The sequence below is a fragment of the Lathyrus oleraceus genome, unplaced genomic scaffold (assembly GCF_024323335.1).
Source record: "Lathyrus oleraceus cultivar Zhongwan6 unplaced genomic scaffold, CAAS_Psat_ZW6_1.0 chrUn0378, whole genome shotgun sequence".
Taxonomy (NCBI): Eukaryota; Viridiplantae; Streptophyta; class Magnoliopsida; order Fabales; family Fabaceae; genus Lathyrus; species Lathyrus oleraceus.
In genome coordinates this window covers 49,460-64,221 of record NW_026112769.1, presented here as the reverse complement: position 1 = coordinate 64,221, position 14,762 = coordinate 49,460, and the positions used below count along the sequence as shown (strand labels likewise).

The following is a 14,762-nucleotide window of genomic DNA, read 5'->3' as shown; positions in this document are numbered from 1 at the left end:
GAGGTCACCCATCCTAGTACTACTCTCTCGCCCAAGCACGCTTAACTGCGGAGTTCTGATGGGATCCGGTGCATTAGTGCTGGTATGATCGCACCTGATATCGAATGCGCTTTAATTGTATATATTTTATTTCTTTCACTTATTAACGGCAAAACAGACATAATTAACGCTGAAATATTTGTTTTCTCCTACTTCGTTGCGATTCTTTTACGCCGATTAACAAAAATAGATACAAGTATTTAAAAAATCGCAAAAAAGAGTGGCAACACAAGGACTTCCCAGGAGGTCACCCATCCTAGTACTACTCTCGCCCAAGCACGCTTAAATGCGAGTTCTGATGGGATCCGGTGCATTAGTGCTGGTATGATCGCACCTGATATCGAATGCGCTTTAATTGTATATATTTTATTTCTTTCACTTATTAACGGCAAACAGACATAATTAACGCTGAAATTTTGTTTTCTCCTACTTCTTTCGATTCTTTTACGCCGATTAACAAAAATAGATACAAGTATTTAAAAAAATCGCAAAAGAGGTGCAAACAAGGACTTCCCAGGAGGTCACCCATCCTAGTACTACTCTCCCCCGCCCAATCACGCTTAACTGCGGAGTTCTGATGGGATCCGGTGCATTAGTGCTGGTATGATCGCACCTGATATCGAATGCGCTTTAATTGTATATATTTTATTTCTTTCACTTATTAACGGCAAAACAGACATAATTAACGCTGAAATATGTTGTTTCTCCTACTTCTTTCGATTCTTTTACGCCGATTACAAAAATAGATACAAGTATTTAAAAATCGCAAAAAAGAGGTGCAACACAAGGACTTCCCAGGAGGTCAACCATCCTAGTACTACTCTCCGCCCAAGCACGCTTAAACTGCGGAGTTCTGATGGGATCCGGTGCATTAGTGCTGGTATGATCACCCTGATATCGAATGCGCTTTAATTGTATATATTTTATTTCTTTCACTTATTAACGGCAAAACAGACATAATTAACGCTGAAATATGTTTTCCCCTCCTACTTCTTTCGATTCTTTTACGCCGATTAACAAATATATACAATATTTAAAAAATCGCAAAAAAAGAGGTGCAACACAAGGATTCCCAGGAGGTCACCCATCCTAGTACTACTCTCGCCCAAGCACGCTTAACTGCGGAGTTCTGATGGGATCCGGTGCATTAGTGCTGGTATGATCTCACCACCTGATATCGAATGCGCTTTAATTGTATATATTTTTATTTCTTTCACTTATTAACGGCAAAACAGACATAATTAACGCTGAAATATTTGTTTTCTCCTACTTCTTTCGTTTATTCTTTTACGCCGATTAACAAAAATAGATACAAGTATTTAAAAAATCGCAAAAAGAGGTGCAACACAAGGACTTCCCAATAGGTCACCCATCCTATACTACTCTCGCCCAAGCGCTTAAACTGCGGAGTTCTGATGGGATCCGGTGCATTAGTGCTGGTATGATCACCCCTGATATCGAATGCGCTTTAATTGTATATATTTTATTCTTTCACTTATTAACGGCAAAACAAACATAATTAACGCTGAAATATTTGTTTTCTCCTACTTCTTTCGATTCTTTTACGCCGATTAACAAAAATAGATACAAGTATTTAAAAAAATCGAAAAAAGAGGTGCAACCAAGGACTTCCCAGGAGGTCACCCATCCTAGTACTACTCTCGCCCAAGCTCGCTTAACTCGGCGGATCTTGATGGGATCCGGTGCATTAGTGCTGGTATGATCACACCTGATATCGAATGCGCTTTAATAGTATATATTTTATTTCTTTCACTTATTAACGGCAAAACAAACATAATTAACGAAATGAATAATATCAACGCGGTTCGAAATACACACAAGGACTTCCCATAAGGTCACCCATCCTAGTACTACTCTGGCCCAAGCAGCTTAACTGCGGAGTTCTGATGGGATCCGGTGCATTAGTGCTGGTATGATTGCACCTGATATCGAATGCGCTTTAATTGTATATATTTATTTCTTTCACTTATTAACGGCAAAAACAGACATAATTAACGCTGAAATATTTGTTTTCCTCCTACTTCTTTCGATTCTTTTACGCCGATTAACAAAAATAGATACAAGTATTTAAAAAATCGCAAAAAAGAGAGTGCAACACAAGGACTTCCCAGGAGGTCACCCATCCTAGTACTACTCTCTCGCCCAAGCCACCTTACTGCGGAGTTCTGATGGGATCCGGTGCATTAGTGCTGGTATGATCGCACCTGATATCGAATGCGCTTTAATTGTATATATTTTATTTTTTCTTTCACTTATTAACGGCAAAACCACATAATTAACGCTGAATATTTGTTTTCTCTACTTCTTTCGATTCTTTTACGCCGATTAACAAAAATAGATAGAAGTATTTAAAAATCGCAAAAAGAGGTGCAACACAAGGACTTCCCATAGGTCACCCATCCTAGTACTACTCTCCGCCCAAGCGCAGCTTAACTGCGGAGTTCTGATGGGATCCGGTGCATTAGTGTTGGTATGATCGCACCTGATATCGAATGCGCTTTAATTGTATATATTTTATTTCTTTCACTTATTAACGGCAAAACAGACATAATTAACGCTGAAATATTTGTTTTCTCTCTCTCTACTTCTTTCGATTCTTTTACGCCGATTAAAAAAAATAGATACAAGTATTTAAAAAATCGCAAAAAGAGGTGCAACACAAGGACTTCCCAGGAGGTCACCCATCCTAGTACTACTCTCGCCCAAGCACGCTTAACTGCGGAGTTCTGATGGGATCCGGTGCATTAGTGCTGGTATGATCGCACCTGATATCTCATGCGCTTTGATTGTATATATTTTATTTCTTTTACTTATTAACGGCAAAACAAACATAATTAACGCTGAAATGCTTGTCTTCTCCTACTTTTTCCGACTCTTTTACGCCGATTAACAGAAATAAAAAGAAGTATTTAAAAAATCGCAAAAAAAGAGGTGCAACACAAGGACTTCCCAGGAGGTCCCCATCCTAGTACTACTCTCGCCCAAGCACGCTTAACTGCGGAGTTCGATGTGGGATCCGGTGCATTAGTGCTGGTATGATCACACCTGATATCGAATGCGCTTTAATTGTATATATTTTATTTCTTTCACTTATAAACGGCAAAACAGACATAATTAACGCTGAAATATTATTTTCTTTCTCCTACTTCTTTCGATTCTTTACGCCGATTAACAAAAATAGATACAAGTATTTAAAAAATCGCAAAAAAAGAGGTGCAACACAAGGACTTCCCAGGAGGTCACCCATCCTAGTACTACTCTCCGCCCAAGCACGCTTAACTGCGGAGTTCTGGATGGGATCCGGTGCATTAGTGCTGGTATGATCGCACCTGATATCGAATGCGCTTTAATTGTATATATTTTATTTCTTTCACTTATTAACGGCAAAACAAACATAATTAACGCTGAAATATTTTTTTTCTCCTACTTCTTTCGATTCTTTTACGCCGATTAACAAAAATAGATACAAGTATTTAAAAAATCGCAAAAAAGAGGTTCAGGTGTTCGCAATTTTTGCACACAAGGACTGTAAGGACTTCCCAGGCAGGGGAGGTCAGCCCATACCTAGTTGTTGCAACACAAGGACTTCCCAGGAGGTCACCCATCCTAGTACTACTCTCGCCCAAGCACGACTAACTGCGGAGTTCTGATGGATCCGGTGCATTAGTGCTGGTATGATCGCACCTGATATCGAATGCGCTTTAATTGTATATTTTTTATTTCTTTCACTTATTAACGGCAAACAGACATAATTAACGCTGAAATATTTGTTTTCTCTCCTACTCTTTCGATTCTTTTACGCCGATTAACAAAATAGATACAAGTATTTAAAAAATCGCAAAAAAGAGGTGCAACACAAGGACTTCCCAGGAGGTCACCCATCCTAGTACTACTCTCGCCCAAGCACGCTTAACTGCGGAGTTTGATGGGATCCGGTGCATTAGTGCTGGTATGATCGCACCTGATATCGAATGCGCTTTAATTGTATATATTTTATTTCTTTCACTTATTAACGGCAAACAGACATAATTAACGCTGAAATTTTGTTTTTCTCCTACTTCTTCTTCGATTCTTTTACGCCGATTAACAAAAATAGATACAAGTATTTAAAAAATCGCAAAAAGAGGTGCAACACAAGGACTTCCCCAGAGGTCACCCATCCTAGTACTACTCTCCTACTCTCGCCCAAGCACGCTTAACTGCGGAGTTCTGATGGGATCCGGTGCATTAGTGCTGGTATGATCGCACCTGATATCGAATGCGCTTTAATTGTATATATTTTATTTCTTTCACTTATTAACGGCAAAACAGACATAATTAACGCTGAAATATTTGTTTTCTCCTACTCTACTTCTTTCGATTCTTTACGCCGATTACAAAAAATAGATACAAGTATTAAAAAATCGCAAAAAAGAGGTGCAACACAAGGACTTCCCAGGAGGTCACCATCCTAGTACTACTCTCTACTCTCGCCCAAGCACGCTTAACTGCGGAGTTCTGATGGGATCCGGTGCATTAGTGCTGGTATGATCGCACCTGATATCGAATGCGCTTTAATTGTATATTTTATTTCTTTCACTTATTAACGGCAAAACAGACATAATTAACGCTGAAATATTTGTTTTCTCCTATTTCTTTCGATTCTTTTACGCCGATTAACAAAAATAGATACAAGTATTTAAAAAATCGCAAAAAAGAGGTGCAACACAAAGACTTCCCAGGAGGTCACCCATCCTAGTACTACTCTCGCCCAAGCACGCTTAACTGCGGAGTTCTGATGGGATCCGGTGCATTAGTGCTGGTATGATCGCACCTGATATCGAATGCGCTTTAATTGTATATATTTTATTTCTTTCACTTATTAACGGCAAAAACACATAATTAACGCTGAAATATTTGTTTTCTCCTACTTCTTTCGATTCTTTTACGCCGATTAACAAAAATAGATACAAGTATTTAAAAAATCGCAAAAAAGAGGTGCAACACAAGGACTTCCCAGGAGGTCACCCATCCTAGTACTACTCTCGCCCAAGCACGCTTAACTGCGGAGTTCTGATGGGATCCGGTGCATTAGTGCTGGTATGACGCACCTGATATCGAATGCGCTTTAATTGTATATTTTATTTCTTTCACTTATTAACGGCAAAACAGACATAATTACGCTGAAATATTTGTTTTCTCCTACTTCTTTCGATTCTTTTACGCCGATTAACAAAAATAGATACAAGTATTTAAAAAAATCGCCAAAAAAGAGGTGCAACACAAGGACTTCCCAGGAGGTCACCCATCCTAGTACTACTCTCGCCCAAGCACGCTTAACTGCGGAGTTCTGATGGATCCGGTGCATTAGTGCTGGTATGATCGCACCTGATATCGAATGCGCTTTAATTGTATATTTTATTTCTTTCACTTATTAACGGCAAAACAGACATAATTAACGCTGAAATATTTATTTTCTCCTACTTCTTTCGATTCTTTTACACCGATTAACAAAAATAGATACAAGTATTTAAAAAATCGCAAAAAAGAGTTACAACACAAGGACTTCCCAGGAGGTCACCCATCCTAGTACTACTCTCGCCCAGCACGCTTAACTGCGGAGTTCTGATGGGATCCGGTGCATTAGTGCTGGTATGATCGCACCTGATATCGAATGCGCTTTAATTGTATATATTTTATTTCTTTCACTTATTAACGGCAAAACAGACATAATTAACGCTGAAATATTTGTTTTCTCCTACTTCTTTCGATTCTTTTACGCCGATTAACAAAAATAGATACAAGTATTTAAAAAATCGCAAAAAAAGGTGCAACACAAGGACTTCCCAGGAGGTCACCCATCCTAGTACTACTCTCGCCCAAGCACGCTTAACTGCGGAGTTCTGATGGGATCCGGTGCATTAGTGCTGGTATGATCGCACCTGATATCGAATGCGCTTTAATTGTATATATTTTATTTCTTTCACTTATTAACGGCAAAACAGACATAATTAACGCTGAAATATTTGTTTTCTCCTACTTCTTTCGATTCTTTTACGCCGATTAACAAAAATAGATACAAGTATTTAAAAAATCCCAAAAAAGAGGTGCAACACAAGGACTTCCCAGGAGGTCACCCATCCTAGTACTACTCTCGCCCAAGCACGCTTAACTGCGGAGTTCTGATGGGATCCGGTGCATTAGTGCTGGTATGATCGCACCTGATATCGAATGCGCTTTAATTGTATATATTTTATTTCTTTCACTTATTAACGGCAAAACAGACATAATTAACGCTGAAATATTTTTTTCTTCCTACTTCTTTCGATTCTTTTATGCCGATTAACAAAAATAGATACAAGTATTTAAAAAATCGCAAAAAAGAGGTGCAACACAAGGACTTCCCAGGAGGTCACCCATCCTAGTACTACTCTCGCCCAAGCACGCTTAACTGCGGAGTTCTGATGGGATCCGGTGCATTAGTGCTGGTATGATGGCACCTGATATCGAATGCGCTTTAATTGTATATATTTTATTTCTTTCACTTATTAACGGCAAAACAGACATAATTAACGCTGAAATATTTGTTTTCTCCTACTTCTTTCGATTCTTTTACGCCGATTAACAAAAATAGATACAAGTATTTAAAAAATCGCAAAAAAAGAGGTGCAACACAAGGACTTCCCAGGAGGTCACCCATCCTAGTACTACTCTCGCCCAAGCACGCTTAACTGCGGAGTTCTGATGGGATCCGGTGCATTAGTGCTGGTATGATCGCACCTGATATCGAATGCGCTTTAATTGTATATATTTTATTTCTTTCACTTATTAACGGCAAAACAGACATAATTAACGCTGAAATATTTGTTTTCTCCTACTTCTTTCGATTCTTTTACGCCGATTAACAAAAATAGATACAAGTATTTAAAAAATCGCAAAAAAGAGGTGCAACACAAGGACTTCCCAGGAGGTCACCCATCCTAGTACTACTCTCGCCCAAGCACGCTTAACTGCGGAGTTCTGATGGGATCCGGTGCATTAGTGCTGGTATGATCGCACCTGATATCGAATGCGCTTTAATTGTATATATTTTATTTCTTTCACTTATTAACGGCAAAACAGACATAATTAACGCTGAAATATTTGTTTTCTCCTACTTCTTTCGATTCTTTTACGCCGATTAACAAAAATAGATACAAGTATTTAAAAAATCGCAAAAAAGAGGTGCAACACAAGGACTTCCCAGAAGGTCACCCATCCTAGTACTACTCTCGCCCAAGCACGCTTAACTGCGGAGTTCTGATGGGATCCGGTGCATTAGTGCTGGTATGATCGCACCTGATATCGAATGCGCTTTAATTGTATATTTTATTTCTTTCACTTATTAACGGCAAAACAGACATAATTAACGCTGAAATATTTTTTTTCTCCTACTTCTTTCGATTCTTTTACGCCGATTAACAAAAATAGATACAAGTATTTAAAAAATCGCAAAAAAGAGGTGCAACACAAGGACTTCCCAGGAGGTCACCCATCCTAGTACTACTCTCGCCCAAGCACGCTTAACTGCGGAGTTCTGATGGGATCCGGTGCATTAGTGCTGGTATGATCGCACCTGATATCGAATGCGCTTTAATTGTATATATTTTATTTCTTTCACTTATTAACGGCAAAACAGACATAATTAACGCTGAAATATTTGTTTTCTCCTACTTCTTTCCGATTCTTTTACGCCGATTAACAAAAATAGATACAAGTATTTAAAAAATCGCAAAAAAGAGGTGCAACACAAGGACTTCCCAGGAGGTCACCCATCCTAGTACTACTCTCGCCCAAGCACGCTTAACTGCGGAGTTCTGATGGGATCCGGTGCATTAGTGCTGGTATGATCACACCTGATATCGAATGCGCTTTAATTGTATATATTTTATTTCTTTCACTTATTAACGGCAAAACAGACATAATTAACGCTGAAATATTTGTTTTCTCCTACTTCTTTCGATTCTTTTACGCCGATTAACAAAAATAGATACAAGTATTTAAAAAATCGCAAAAAAGAGGTGCAACACAAGGACTTCCCAGGAGGTCACCCATCCTAGTACTACTCCCGCCCAAGCACACTTAACTGCGGAGTTCTGATGGGATCCGGTGCATTAGTGCTGGTATGATCGCACCTGATATCGAATGCGCTTTAATTGTATATATTTTATTTCTTTCACTTATTAACGGCAAAACAGACATAATTAACGCTGAAATATTTTTTTCTCCTACTTCTTTCGATTCTTTTACGCCGATTAACAAAAATAGATACAAGTATTTAAAAAATCGCAAAAAAGAGGTGCAACACAAGGACTTCCCAGGAGGTCACCCATCCTAGTACTACTCTCGCCCAAGCACGCTTAACTGCGGAGTTCTGATGGGATCCGGTGCATTAGTGCTGGTATGATCGCACCTGATATCGAATGCGCTTTAATTGTATATATTTTATTTCTTTCACTTATTAACGGCAAAACAGACATAATTAACGCTGAAATATTGTTTTTTCTCCTACTTCTTTCGATTCTTTTACGCCGATTAACAAAAATAGATACAAGTATTTAAAAAATCGCAAAAAAGAGGTGCAACACAAGGACTTCCCAGGAGGTCACCCATCCTAGTACTACTCTCGCCCAAGCACGCTTAACTGCGGAGTTCTGATGGGATCCGGTGCATTAGTGCTGGTATGATCGCACCTGATATCGAATGCGCTTTAATTGTATATATTTTATTTCTTTCACTTATTAACGGCAAAACAGACATAATTAACGCTGAAATATTTGTTTTCTCCTACTTCTTTCGATTCTTTTACGCCGATTAACAAAAATAGATACAAGTATTTAAAAAATCGCAAAAAAAGAGGTGCAACACAAGGACTTCCCAGGAGGTCACCCATCCTAGTACTACTCTCGCCCAAGCACGCTTAACTGCGGAGTTCTGATGGGATCCGGTGCATTAGTGCTGGTATGATCGCACCTGATATCGAATGCGCTTTAATTGTATATATTTTATTTCTTTCACTTATTAACGGCAAAACAGACATAATTAACGCTGAAATATTTGTTTTCTCCTACTTCTTTCGATTCTTTTACGCCGATTAACAAAAATAGATACAAGTATTTAAAAAATCGCAAAAAAGAGGTGCAACACAAGGACTTCCCAGGAGGTCACCCATCCTAGTACTACTCTCGCCCAAGCACGCTTAACTGCGGAGTTCTGATGGGATCCGGTGCATTAGTGCTGGTATGATCGCACCTGATATCGAATGCGCTTTAATTGTATATATTTTATTTCTTTCACTTATTAACGGCAAAACAGACATAATTAACGCTGAAATATTTGTTTTCTCCTACTTCTTTCGATTCTTTTACGCCGATTAACAAAAATAGATACAAGTATTTAAAAAATCGCAAAAAAAGAGGTGCAACACAAGGACTTCCCAGGAGGTCACCCATCCTAGTACTACTCTCGCCCAAGCACGCTTAACTGCGGAGTTCTGATGGGATCCGGTGCATTAGTGCTGGTATGATCGCACCTGATATCGAATGCGCTTTAATTGTATATATTTTATTTCTTTCACTTATTAACGGCAAAACAGACATAATTAACGCTGAAATATTTGTTTTCTCCTACTTCTTTCGATTCTTTTACGCCGATTAACAAAAATAGATACAAGTATTTAAAAAATCGCAAAAAAGAGGTGCAACACAAGGACTTCCCAGGAGGTCACCCATCCTAGTACTACTCTCGCCCAAGCACGCTTAACTGCGGAGTTCTGATGGGATCCGGTGCATTAGTGCTGGTATGATCGCACCTGATATCGAATGCGCTTTAATTGTATATATTTTATTTCTTTCACTTATTAACGGCAAAACAGACATAATTAACGCTGAAATATTTGTTTTCTCCTACTTCTTTCGATTCTTTTACGCCGATTAACAAAAATAGATACAAGTATTTAAAAAATCCAAAAAAGAGGTGCAACACAAGGACTTCCCAGGAGGTCACCCATCCTAGTACTACTCTCGCCCAAGCACGCTTAACTGCGGAGTTCTGATGGGATCCGGTGCATTAGTGCTGGTATGATCGCACCTGATATCGAATGCGCTTTAATTGTATATATTTTATTTCTTTCACTTATTAACGGCAAAACAGACATAATTAACGCTGAAATATTTGTTTTCTCCTACTTCTTTCGATTCTTTTACGCCGATTAACAAAAATAGATACAAGTATTTAAAAAATCGCAAAAAAAGAGGTGCAACACAAGGACTTCCCAGGAGGTCACCCATCCTAGTACTACTCTCGCCCAAGCACGCTTAACTGCGGAGTTCTGATGGGATCCGGTGCATTAGTGCTGGTATGATCGCACCTGATATCGAATGCGCTTTAATTGTATATATTTTATTTCTTTCACTTATTAACGGCAAAACAGACATAATTAACGCTGAAATATTTGTTTTCTCCTACTTCTTTCGATTCTTTTACGCCGATTAACAAAAATAGATACAAGTATTTAAAAAATCGCAAAAAAAGAGGTGCAACACAAGGACTTCCCAGGAGGTCACCCATCCTAGTACTACTCTCGCCCAAGCACGCTTAACTGCGGAGTTCTGATGGGATCCGGTGCATTAGTGCTGGTATGATCGCACCTGATATCGAATGCGCTTTAATTGTATATATTTTATTTCTTTCACTTATTAACGGCAAAACAGACATAATTAACGCTGAAATATTTGTTTTCTCCTACTTCTTTCGATTCTTTTACGCCGATTAACAAAAATAGATACAAGTATTTAAAAAATCGCAAAAAAGAGGTGCAACACAAGGACTTCCCAGGAGGTCACCCATCCTAGTACTACTCTCGCCCAAGCACGCTTAACTGCGGAGTTCTGATGGGATCCGGTGCATTAGTGCTGGTATGATCGCACCTGATATCGAATGCGCTTTAATTGTATATATTTTATTTCTTTCACTTATTAACGGCAAAACAGACATAATTAACGCTGAAATATTTGTTTTCTCCTACTTCTTTCGATTCTTTTACGCCGATTAACAAAAATAGATACAAGTATTTAAAAAATCGCAAAAAAGAGGTGCAACACAAGGACTTCCCAGGAGGTCACCCATCCTAGTACTACTCTCGCCCAAGCACGCTTAACTGCGGAGTTCTGATGGGATCCGGTGCATTAGTGCTGGTATGATCGCACCTGATATCGAATGCGCTTTAATTGTATATATTTTATTTCTTTCACTTATTAACGGCAAAACAGACATAATTAACGCTGAAATATTTGTTTTCTCCTACTTCTTTCGATTCTTTTACGCCGATTAACAAAAATAGATACAAGTATTTAAAAAATCGCAAAAAAAGAGGTGCAACACAAGGACTTCCCAGGAGGTCACCCATCCTAGTACTACTCTCGCCCAAGCACGCTTAACTGCGGAGTTCTGATGGGATCCGGTGCATTAGTGCTGGTATGATCGCACCTGATATCGAATGCGCTTTAATTGTATATATTTTATTTCTTTCACTTATTAACGGCAAAACAGACATAATTAACGCTGAAATATTTGTTTTCTCCTACTTCTTTCGATTCTTTTACGCCGATTAACAAAAATAGATACAAGTATTTAAAAAATCGCAAAAAAAGAGGTGCAACACAAGGACTTCCCAGGAGGTCACCCATCCTAGTACTACTCTCGCCCAAGCACGCTTAACTGCGGAGTTCTGATGGGATCCGGTGCATTAGTGCTGGTATGATCGCACCTGATATCGAATGCGCTTTAATTGTATATATTTTATTTCTTTCACTTATTAACGGCAAAACAGACATAATTAACGCTGAAATATTTGTTTTCTCCTACTTCTTTCGATTCTTTTACGCCGATTAACAAAAATAGATACAAGTATTTAAAAAATCCCAAAAAAGAGGTGCAACACAAGGACTTCCCAGGAGGTCACCCATCCTAGTACTACTCTCGCCCAAGCACGCTTAACTGCGGAGTTCTGATGGGATCCGGTGCATTAGTGCTGGTATGATCGCACCTGATATCGAATGCGCTTTAATTGTATATATTTTATTTCTTTCACTTATTAACGGCAAAACAGACATAATTAACGCTGAAATATTTGTTTTCTCCTACTTCTTTCGATTCTTTTACGCCGATTAACAAAAATAGATACAAGTATTTAAAAAATCGCAAAAAAAGAGGTGCAACACAAGGACTTCCCAGGAGGTCACCCATCCTAGTACTACTCTCGCCCAAGCACGCTTAACTGCGGAGTTCTGATGGGATCCGGTGCATTAGTGCTGGTATGATCGCACCTGATATCGAATGCGCTTTAATTGTATATATTTTATTTCTTTCACTTATTAACGGCAAAACAGACATAATTAACGCTGAAATATTTGTTTTCTCCTACTTCTTTTTCATTCTTTTACGCCGATTAACAAAAATAGATACAAGTATTTAAAAAATCGCAAAAAAAGAGGTGCAACACAAGGACTTCCCAGGAGGTCACCCATCCTAGTACTACTCTCGCCCAAGCACGCTTAACTGCGGAGTTCTGATGGGATCCGGTGCATTAGTGCTGGTATGATCGCACCTGATATCGAATGCGCTTTAATTGTATATATTTTATTTCTTTCACTTATTAACGGCAAAACAGACATAATTAACGCTGAAATATTTGTTTTCTCCTACTTCTTTCGATTCTTTTACGCCGATTAACAAAAATAGATACAAGTATTTAAAAAATCCCAAAAAAGAGGTGCAACACAAGGACTTCCCAGGAGGTCACCCATCCTAGTACTACTCTCGCCCAAGCACGCTTAACTGCGGAGTTCTGATGGGATCCGGTGCATTAGTGCTGGTATGATCGCACCTGATATCGAATGCGCTTTAATTGTATATATTTTATTTCTTTCACTTATTAACGGCAAAACAGACATAATTAACGCTGAAATATTTGTTTTCTCCTACTTCTTTCGATTCTTTTACGCCGATTAACAAAAATAGATACAAGTATTTAAAAAATCGCAAAAAAGAGGTGCAACACAAGGACTTCCCAGGAGGTCACCCATCCTAGTACTACTCTCGCCCAAGCACGCTTAACTGCGGAGTTCTGATGGGATCCGGTGCATTAGTGCTGGTATGATCGCACCTGATATCGAATGCGCTTTAATTGTATATTTTATTTCTTTCACTTATTAACGGCAAAACAGACATAATTAACGCTGAAATATTTGTTTTCTCCTACTTCTTTCGATTCTTTTACGCCGATTAACAAAAATAGATACAAGTATTTAAAAAATCGCAAAAAAGAGGTGCAACACAAGGACTTCCCAGGAGGTCACCCATCCTAGTACTACTCTCGCCCAAGCACGCTTAACTGCGGAGTTCTGATGGGATCCGGTGCATTAGTGCTGGTATGATCGCACCTGATATCGAATGCGCTTTAATTGTATATATTTTATTTCTTTCACTTATTAACGGCAAAACAGACATAATTAACGCTGAAATATTTGTTTTCTCCTACTTCTTTCGATTCTTTTACGCCGATTAACAAAAATAGATACAAGTATTTAAAAAATCCAAAAAAGAGGTGCAACACAAGGACTTCCCAGGAGGTCACCCATCCTAGTACTACTCTCGCCCAAGCACGCTTAACTGCGGAGTTCTGATGGGATCCGGTGCATTAGTGCTGGTATGATCGCACCTGATATCGAATGCGCTTTAATTGTATATATTTTATTTCTTTCACTTATTAACGGCAAAACAGACATAATTAACGCTGAAATATTTGTTTTCTCCTACTTCTTTCGATTCTTTTACGCCGATTAACAAAAATAGATACAAGTATTTAAAAAATCGCAAAAAAAGAGGTGCAACACAAGGACTTCCCAGGAGGTCACCCATCCTAGTACTACTCTCGCCCAAGCACGCTTAACTGCGGAGTTCTGATGGGATCCGGTGCATTAGTGCTGGTATGATCGCACCTGATATCGAATGCGCTTTAATTGTATATATTTTATTTCTTTCACTTATTAACGGCAAAACAGACATAATTAACGCTGAAATATTTGTTTTCTCCTACTTCTTTCCATTCTTTTACGCCGATTAACAAAAATAGATACAAGTATTTAAAAAATCGCAAAAAAAGAGGTGCAACACAAGGACTTCCCAGGAGGTCACCCATCCTAGTACTACTCTCGCCCAAGCACGCTTAACTGCGGAGTTCTGATGGGATCCGGTGCATTAGTGCTGGTATGATCGCACCTGATATCGAATGCGCTTTAATTGTATATATTTTATTTCTTTCACTTATTAACGGCAAAACAGACATAATTAACGCTGAAATATTTGTTTTCTCCTACTTCTTTCCATTCTTTTACGCCGATTAACAAAAATAGATACAAGTATTTAAAAAATCCAAAAAAAGAGGTGCAACACAAGGACTTCCCAGGAGGTCACCCATCCTAGTACTACTCTCGCCCAAGCACGCTTAACTGCGGAGTTCTGATGGGATCCGGTGCATTAGTGCTGGTATGATCGCACCTGATATCGAATGCGCTTTAATTGTATATATTTTATTTCTTTCACTTATTAACGGCAAAACAGACATAATTAACGCTGAAATATTTGTTTTCTCCTACTTCTTTCCATTCTTTTACGCCGATTAA

General features: G+C 38.7%; 44 non-coding genes and 9 pseudogenes across 44 annotated transcripts; all 53 read right to left on the bottom strand.

Moving 5' to 3' along the window:
* On the bottom strand, nucleotides 1–96 carry LOC127114091 (uncharacterized; annotated as a pseudogene).
* Nucleotides 97–257: 161 nt separating this feature from the next.
* On the bottom strand, nucleotides 258–375 carry LOC127114081 (5S ribosomal RNA). The gene has a single exon (XR_007800056.1). It is a non-coding gene; the product is annotated as a 5S ribosomal RNA (ribosomal RNA).
* Nucleotides 376–532: 157 nt separating this feature from the next.
* LOC127114084 (5S ribosomal RNA) lies at nucleotides 533–654 on the bottom strand. Its single transcript, XR_007800059.1, has one exon. It is a non-coding gene; the product is annotated as a 5S ribosomal RNA (ribosomal RNA).
* Nucleotides 655–812: 158 nt separating this feature from the next.
* LOC127114085 (uncharacterized) lies at nucleotides 813–933 on the bottom strand (annotated as a pseudogene).
* Nucleotides 934–1,091: 158 nt separating this feature from the next.
* On the bottom strand, nucleotides 1,092–1,209 carry LOC127114075 (5S ribosomal RNA). Its single transcript, XR_007800052.1, has one exon. It is a non-coding gene; the product is annotated as a 5S ribosomal RNA (ribosomal RNA).
* A 166-nt stretch (nucleotides 1,210–1,375) lies between these two features.
* LOC127114090 (uncharacterized) lies at nucleotides 1,376–1,492 on the bottom strand (annotated as a pseudogene).
* A 159-nt stretch (nucleotides 1,493–1,651) lies between these two features.
* LOC127114089 (uncharacterized) lies at nucleotides 1,652–1,770 on the bottom strand (annotated as a pseudogene).
* A 97-nt stretch (nucleotides 1,771–1,867) lies between these two features.
* Nucleotides 1,868–1,984, bottom strand: LOC127114087 (uncharacterized; annotated as a pseudogene).
* A 162-nt stretch (nucleotides 1,985–2,146) lies between these two features.
* On the bottom strand, nucleotides 2,147–2,266 carry LOC127114086 (uncharacterized; annotated as a pseudogene).
* Nucleotides 2,267–2,424: 158 nt separating this feature from the next.
* On the bottom strand, nucleotides 2,425–2,544 carry LOC127114088 (uncharacterized; annotated as a pseudogene).
* A 164-nt stretch (nucleotides 2,545–2,708) lies between these two features.
* LOC127114058 (5S ribosomal RNA) lies at nucleotides 2,709–2,827 on the bottom strand. The gene has a single exon (XR_007800035.1). It is a non-coding gene; the product is annotated as a 5S ribosomal RNA (ribosomal RNA).
* A 161-nt stretch (nucleotides 2,828–2,988) lies between these two features.
* Nucleotides 2,989–3,107, bottom strand: LOC127114078 (5S ribosomal RNA). The gene has a single exon (XR_007800055.1). It is a non-coding gene; the product is annotated as a 5S ribosomal RNA (ribosomal RNA).
* A 163-nt stretch (nucleotides 3,108–3,270) lies between these two features.
* Nucleotides 3,271–3,391, bottom strand: LOC127114072 (5S ribosomal RNA). Its single transcript, XR_007800049.1, has one exon. It is a non-coding gene; the product is annotated as a 5S ribosomal RNA (ribosomal RNA).
* Nucleotides 3,392–3,628: 237 nt separating this feature from the next.
* On the bottom strand, nucleotides 3,629–3,746 carry LOC127114083 (5S ribosomal RNA). Its single transcript, XR_007800058.1, has one exon. It is a non-coding gene; the product is annotated as a 5S ribosomal RNA (ribosomal RNA).
* A 159-nt stretch (nucleotides 3,747–3,905) lies between these two features.
* On the bottom strand, nucleotides 3,906–4,023 carry LOC127114076 (5S ribosomal RNA). Its single transcript, XR_007800053.1, has one exon. It is a non-coding gene; the product is annotated as a 5S ribosomal RNA (ribosomal RNA).
* Nucleotides 4,024–4,183: 160 nt separating this feature from the next.
* LOC127114079 (uncharacterized) lies at nucleotides 4,184–4,310 on the bottom strand (annotated as a pseudogene).
* A 163-nt stretch (nucleotides 4,311–4,473) lies between these two features.
* On the bottom strand, nucleotides 4,474–4,598 carry LOC127114080 (uncharacterized; annotated as a pseudogene).
* A 158-nt stretch (nucleotides 4,599–4,756) lies between these two features.
* On the bottom strand, nucleotides 4,757–4,875 carry LOC127114067 (5S ribosomal RNA). Its single transcript, XR_007800044.1, has one exon. It is a non-coding gene; the product is annotated as a 5S ribosomal RNA (ribosomal RNA).
* Nucleotides 4,876–5,034: 159 nt separating this feature from the next.
* LOC127114073 (5S ribosomal RNA) lies at nucleotides 5,035–5,152 on the bottom strand. Its single transcript, XR_007800050.1, has one exon. It is a non-coding gene; the product is annotated as a 5S ribosomal RNA (ribosomal RNA).
* A 159-nt stretch (nucleotides 5,153–5,311) lies between these two features.
* Nucleotides 5,312–5,429, bottom strand: LOC127114074 (5S ribosomal RNA). Its single transcript, XR_007800051.1, has one exon. It is a non-coding gene; the product is annotated as a 5S ribosomal RNA (ribosomal RNA).
* A 158-nt stretch (nucleotides 5,430–5,587) lies between these two features.
* On the bottom strand, nucleotides 5,588–5,705 carry LOC127114077 (5S ribosomal RNA). The gene has a single exon (XR_007800054.1). It is a non-coding gene; the product is annotated as a 5S ribosomal RNA (ribosomal RNA).
* Nucleotides 5,706–5,864: 159 nt separating this feature from the next.
* LOC127114061 (5S ribosomal RNA) lies at nucleotides 5,865–5,983 on the bottom strand. Its single transcript, XR_007800038.1, has one exon. It is a non-coding gene; the product is annotated as a 5S ribosomal RNA (ribosomal RNA).
* A 160-nt stretch (nucleotides 5,984–6,143) lies between these two features.
* LOC127114057 (5S ribosomal RNA) lies at nucleotides 6,144–6,262 on the bottom strand. Its single transcript, XR_007800034.1, has one exon. It is a non-coding gene; the product is annotated as a 5S ribosomal RNA (ribosomal RNA).
* A 160-nt stretch (nucleotides 6,263–6,422) lies between these two features.
* Nucleotides 6,423–6,541, bottom strand: LOC127114068 (5S ribosomal RNA). Its single transcript, XR_007800045.1, has one exon. It is a non-coding gene; the product is annotated as a 5S ribosomal RNA (ribosomal RNA).
* A 161-nt stretch (nucleotides 6,542–6,702) lies between these two features.
* On the bottom strand, nucleotides 6,703–6,821 carry LOC127114056 (5S ribosomal RNA). Its single transcript, XR_007800033.1, has one exon. It is a non-coding gene; the product is annotated as a 5S ribosomal RNA (ribosomal RNA).
* A 160-nt stretch (nucleotides 6,822–6,981) lies between these two features.
* LOC127114055 (5S ribosomal RNA) lies at nucleotides 6,982–7,100 on the bottom strand. The gene has a single exon (XR_007800032.1). It is a non-coding gene; the product is annotated as a 5S ribosomal RNA (ribosomal RNA).
* Nucleotides 7,101–7,260: 160 nt separating this feature from the next.
* Nucleotides 7,261–7,379, bottom strand: LOC127114062 (5S ribosomal RNA). Its single transcript, XR_007800039.1, has one exon. It is a non-coding gene; the product is annotated as a 5S ribosomal RNA (ribosomal RNA).
* Nucleotides 7,380–7,537: 158 nt separating this feature from the next.
* On the bottom strand, nucleotides 7,538–7,656 carry LOC127114054 (5S ribosomal RNA). Its single transcript, XR_007800031.1, has one exon. It is a non-coding gene; the product is annotated as a 5S ribosomal RNA (ribosomal RNA).
* Nucleotides 7,657–7,817: 161 nt separating this feature from the next.
* On the bottom strand, nucleotides 7,818–7,936 carry LOC127114064 (5S ribosomal RNA). Its single transcript, XR_007800041.1, has one exon. It is a non-coding gene; the product is annotated as a 5S ribosomal RNA (ribosomal RNA).
* A 160-nt stretch (nucleotides 7,937–8,096) lies between these two features.
* LOC127114065 (5S ribosomal RNA) lies at nucleotides 8,097–8,215 on the bottom strand. The gene has a single exon (XR_007800042.1). It is a non-coding gene; the product is annotated as a 5S ribosomal RNA (ribosomal RNA).
* Nucleotides 8,216–8,374: 159 nt separating this feature from the next.
* On the bottom strand, nucleotides 8,375–8,493 carry LOC127114053 (5S ribosomal RNA). Its single transcript, XR_007800030.1, has one exon. It is a non-coding gene; the product is annotated as a 5S ribosomal RNA (ribosomal RNA).
* Nucleotides 8,494–8,654: 161 nt separating this feature from the next.
* Nucleotides 8,655–8,773, bottom strand: LOC127114052 (5S ribosomal RNA). The gene has a single exon (XR_007800029.1). It is a non-coding gene; the product is annotated as a 5S ribosomal RNA (ribosomal RNA).
* A 161-nt stretch (nucleotides 8,774–8,934) lies between these two features.
* Nucleotides 8,935–9,053, bottom strand: LOC127114050 (5S ribosomal RNA). The gene has a single exon (XR_007800028.1). It is a non-coding gene; the product is annotated as a 5S ribosomal RNA (ribosomal RNA).
* A 160-nt stretch (nucleotides 9,054–9,213) lies between these two features.
* Nucleotides 9,214–9,332, bottom strand: LOC127114049 (5S ribosomal RNA). Its single transcript, XR_007800027.1, has one exon. It is a non-coding gene; the product is annotated as a 5S ribosomal RNA (ribosomal RNA).
* A 161-nt stretch (nucleotides 9,333–9,493) lies between these two features.
* LOC127114047 (5S ribosomal RNA) lies at nucleotides 9,494–9,612 on the bottom strand. Its single transcript, XR_007800025.1, has one exon. It is a non-coding gene; the product is annotated as a 5S ribosomal RNA (ribosomal RNA).
* A 160-nt stretch (nucleotides 9,613–9,772) lies between these two features.
* Nucleotides 9,773–9,891, bottom strand: LOC127114046 (5S ribosomal RNA). Its single transcript, XR_007800024.1, has one exon. It is a non-coding gene; the product is annotated as a 5S ribosomal RNA (ribosomal RNA).
* Nucleotides 9,892–10,050: 159 nt separating this feature from the next.
* LOC127114045 (5S ribosomal RNA) lies at nucleotides 10,051–10,169 on the bottom strand. Its single transcript, XR_007800023.1, has one exon. It is a non-coding gene; the product is annotated as a 5S ribosomal RNA (ribosomal RNA).
* Nucleotides 10,170–10,330: 161 nt separating this feature from the next.
* On the bottom strand, nucleotides 10,331–10,449 carry LOC127114044 (5S ribosomal RNA). The gene has a single exon (XR_007800022.1). It is a non-coding gene; the product is annotated as a 5S ribosomal RNA (ribosomal RNA).
* A 161-nt stretch (nucleotides 10,450–10,610) lies between these two features.
* On the bottom strand, nucleotides 10,611–10,729 carry LOC127114043 (5S ribosomal RNA). The gene has a single exon (XR_007800021.1). It is a non-coding gene; the product is annotated as a 5S ribosomal RNA (ribosomal RNA).
* A 160-nt stretch (nucleotides 10,730–10,889) lies between these two features.
* LOC127114041 (5S ribosomal RNA) lies at nucleotides 10,890–11,008 on the bottom strand. Its single transcript, XR_007800019.1, has one exon. It is a non-coding gene; the product is annotated as a 5S ribosomal RNA (ribosomal RNA).
* Nucleotides 11,009–11,168: 160 nt separating this feature from the next.
* On the bottom strand, nucleotides 11,169–11,287 carry LOC127114040 (5S ribosomal RNA). Its single transcript, XR_007800018.1, has one exon. It is a non-coding gene; the product is annotated as a 5S ribosomal RNA (ribosomal RNA).
* A 161-nt stretch (nucleotides 11,288–11,448) lies between these two features.
* LOC127114039 (5S ribosomal RNA) lies at nucleotides 11,449–11,567 on the bottom strand. The gene has a single exon (XR_007800017.1). It is a non-coding gene; the product is annotated as a 5S ribosomal RNA (ribosomal RNA).
* Nucleotides 11,568–11,728: 161 nt separating this feature from the next.
* LOC127114038 (5S ribosomal RNA) lies at nucleotides 11,729–11,847 on the bottom strand. The gene has a single exon (XR_007800016.1). It is a non-coding gene; the product is annotated as a 5S ribosomal RNA (ribosomal RNA).
* A 160-nt stretch (nucleotides 11,848–12,007) lies between these two features.
* On the bottom strand, nucleotides 12,008–12,126 carry LOC127114037 (5S ribosomal RNA). The gene has a single exon (XR_007800015.1). It is a non-coding gene; the product is annotated as a 5S ribosomal RNA (ribosomal RNA).
* Nucleotides 12,127–12,287: 161 nt separating this feature from the next.
* Nucleotides 12,288–12,406, bottom strand: LOC127114035 (5S ribosomal RNA). The gene has a single exon (XR_007800013.1). It is a non-coding gene; the product is annotated as a 5S ribosomal RNA (ribosomal RNA).
* Nucleotides 12,407–12,568: 162 nt separating this feature from the next.
* LOC127114034 (5S ribosomal RNA) lies at nucleotides 12,569–12,687 on the bottom strand. The gene has a single exon (XR_007800012.1). It is a non-coding gene; the product is annotated as a 5S ribosomal RNA (ribosomal RNA).
* Nucleotides 12,688–12,847: 160 nt separating this feature from the next.
* Nucleotides 12,848–12,966, bottom strand: LOC127114033 (5S ribosomal RNA). The gene has a single exon (XR_007800011.1). It is a non-coding gene; the product is annotated as a 5S ribosomal RNA (ribosomal RNA).
* A 160-nt stretch (nucleotides 12,967–13,126) lies between these two features.
* On the bottom strand, nucleotides 13,127–13,245 carry LOC127114032 (5S ribosomal RNA). Its single transcript, XR_007800010.1, has one exon. It is a non-coding gene; the product is annotated as a 5S ribosomal RNA (ribosomal RNA).
* A 158-nt stretch (nucleotides 13,246–13,403) lies between these two features.
* LOC127114031 (5S ribosomal RNA) lies at nucleotides 13,404–13,522 on the bottom strand. Its single transcript, XR_007800009.1, has one exon. It is a non-coding gene; the product is annotated as a 5S ribosomal RNA (ribosomal RNA).
* Nucleotides 13,523–13,681: 159 nt separating this feature from the next.
* On the bottom strand, nucleotides 13,682–13,800 carry LOC127114029 (5S ribosomal RNA). Its single transcript, XR_007800008.1, has one exon. It is a non-coding gene; the product is annotated as a 5S ribosomal RNA (ribosomal RNA).
* Nucleotides 13,801–13,961: 161 nt separating this feature from the next.
* On the bottom strand, nucleotides 13,962–14,080 carry LOC127114028 (5S ribosomal RNA). The gene has a single exon (XR_007800007.1). It is a non-coding gene; the product is annotated as a 5S ribosomal RNA (ribosomal RNA).
* A 161-nt stretch (nucleotides 14,081–14,241) lies between these two features.
* Nucleotides 14,242–14,360, bottom strand: LOC127114027 (5S ribosomal RNA). The gene has a single exon (XR_007800006.1). It is a non-coding gene; the product is annotated as a 5S ribosomal RNA (ribosomal RNA).
* A 160-nt stretch (nucleotides 14,361–14,520) lies between these two features.
* On the bottom strand, nucleotides 14,521–14,639 carry LOC127114026 (5S ribosomal RNA). Its single transcript, XR_007800005.1, has one exon. It is a non-coding gene; the product is annotated as a 5S ribosomal RNA (ribosomal RNA).
* Nucleotides 14,640–14,762: the final 123 nt, after the last annotated feature.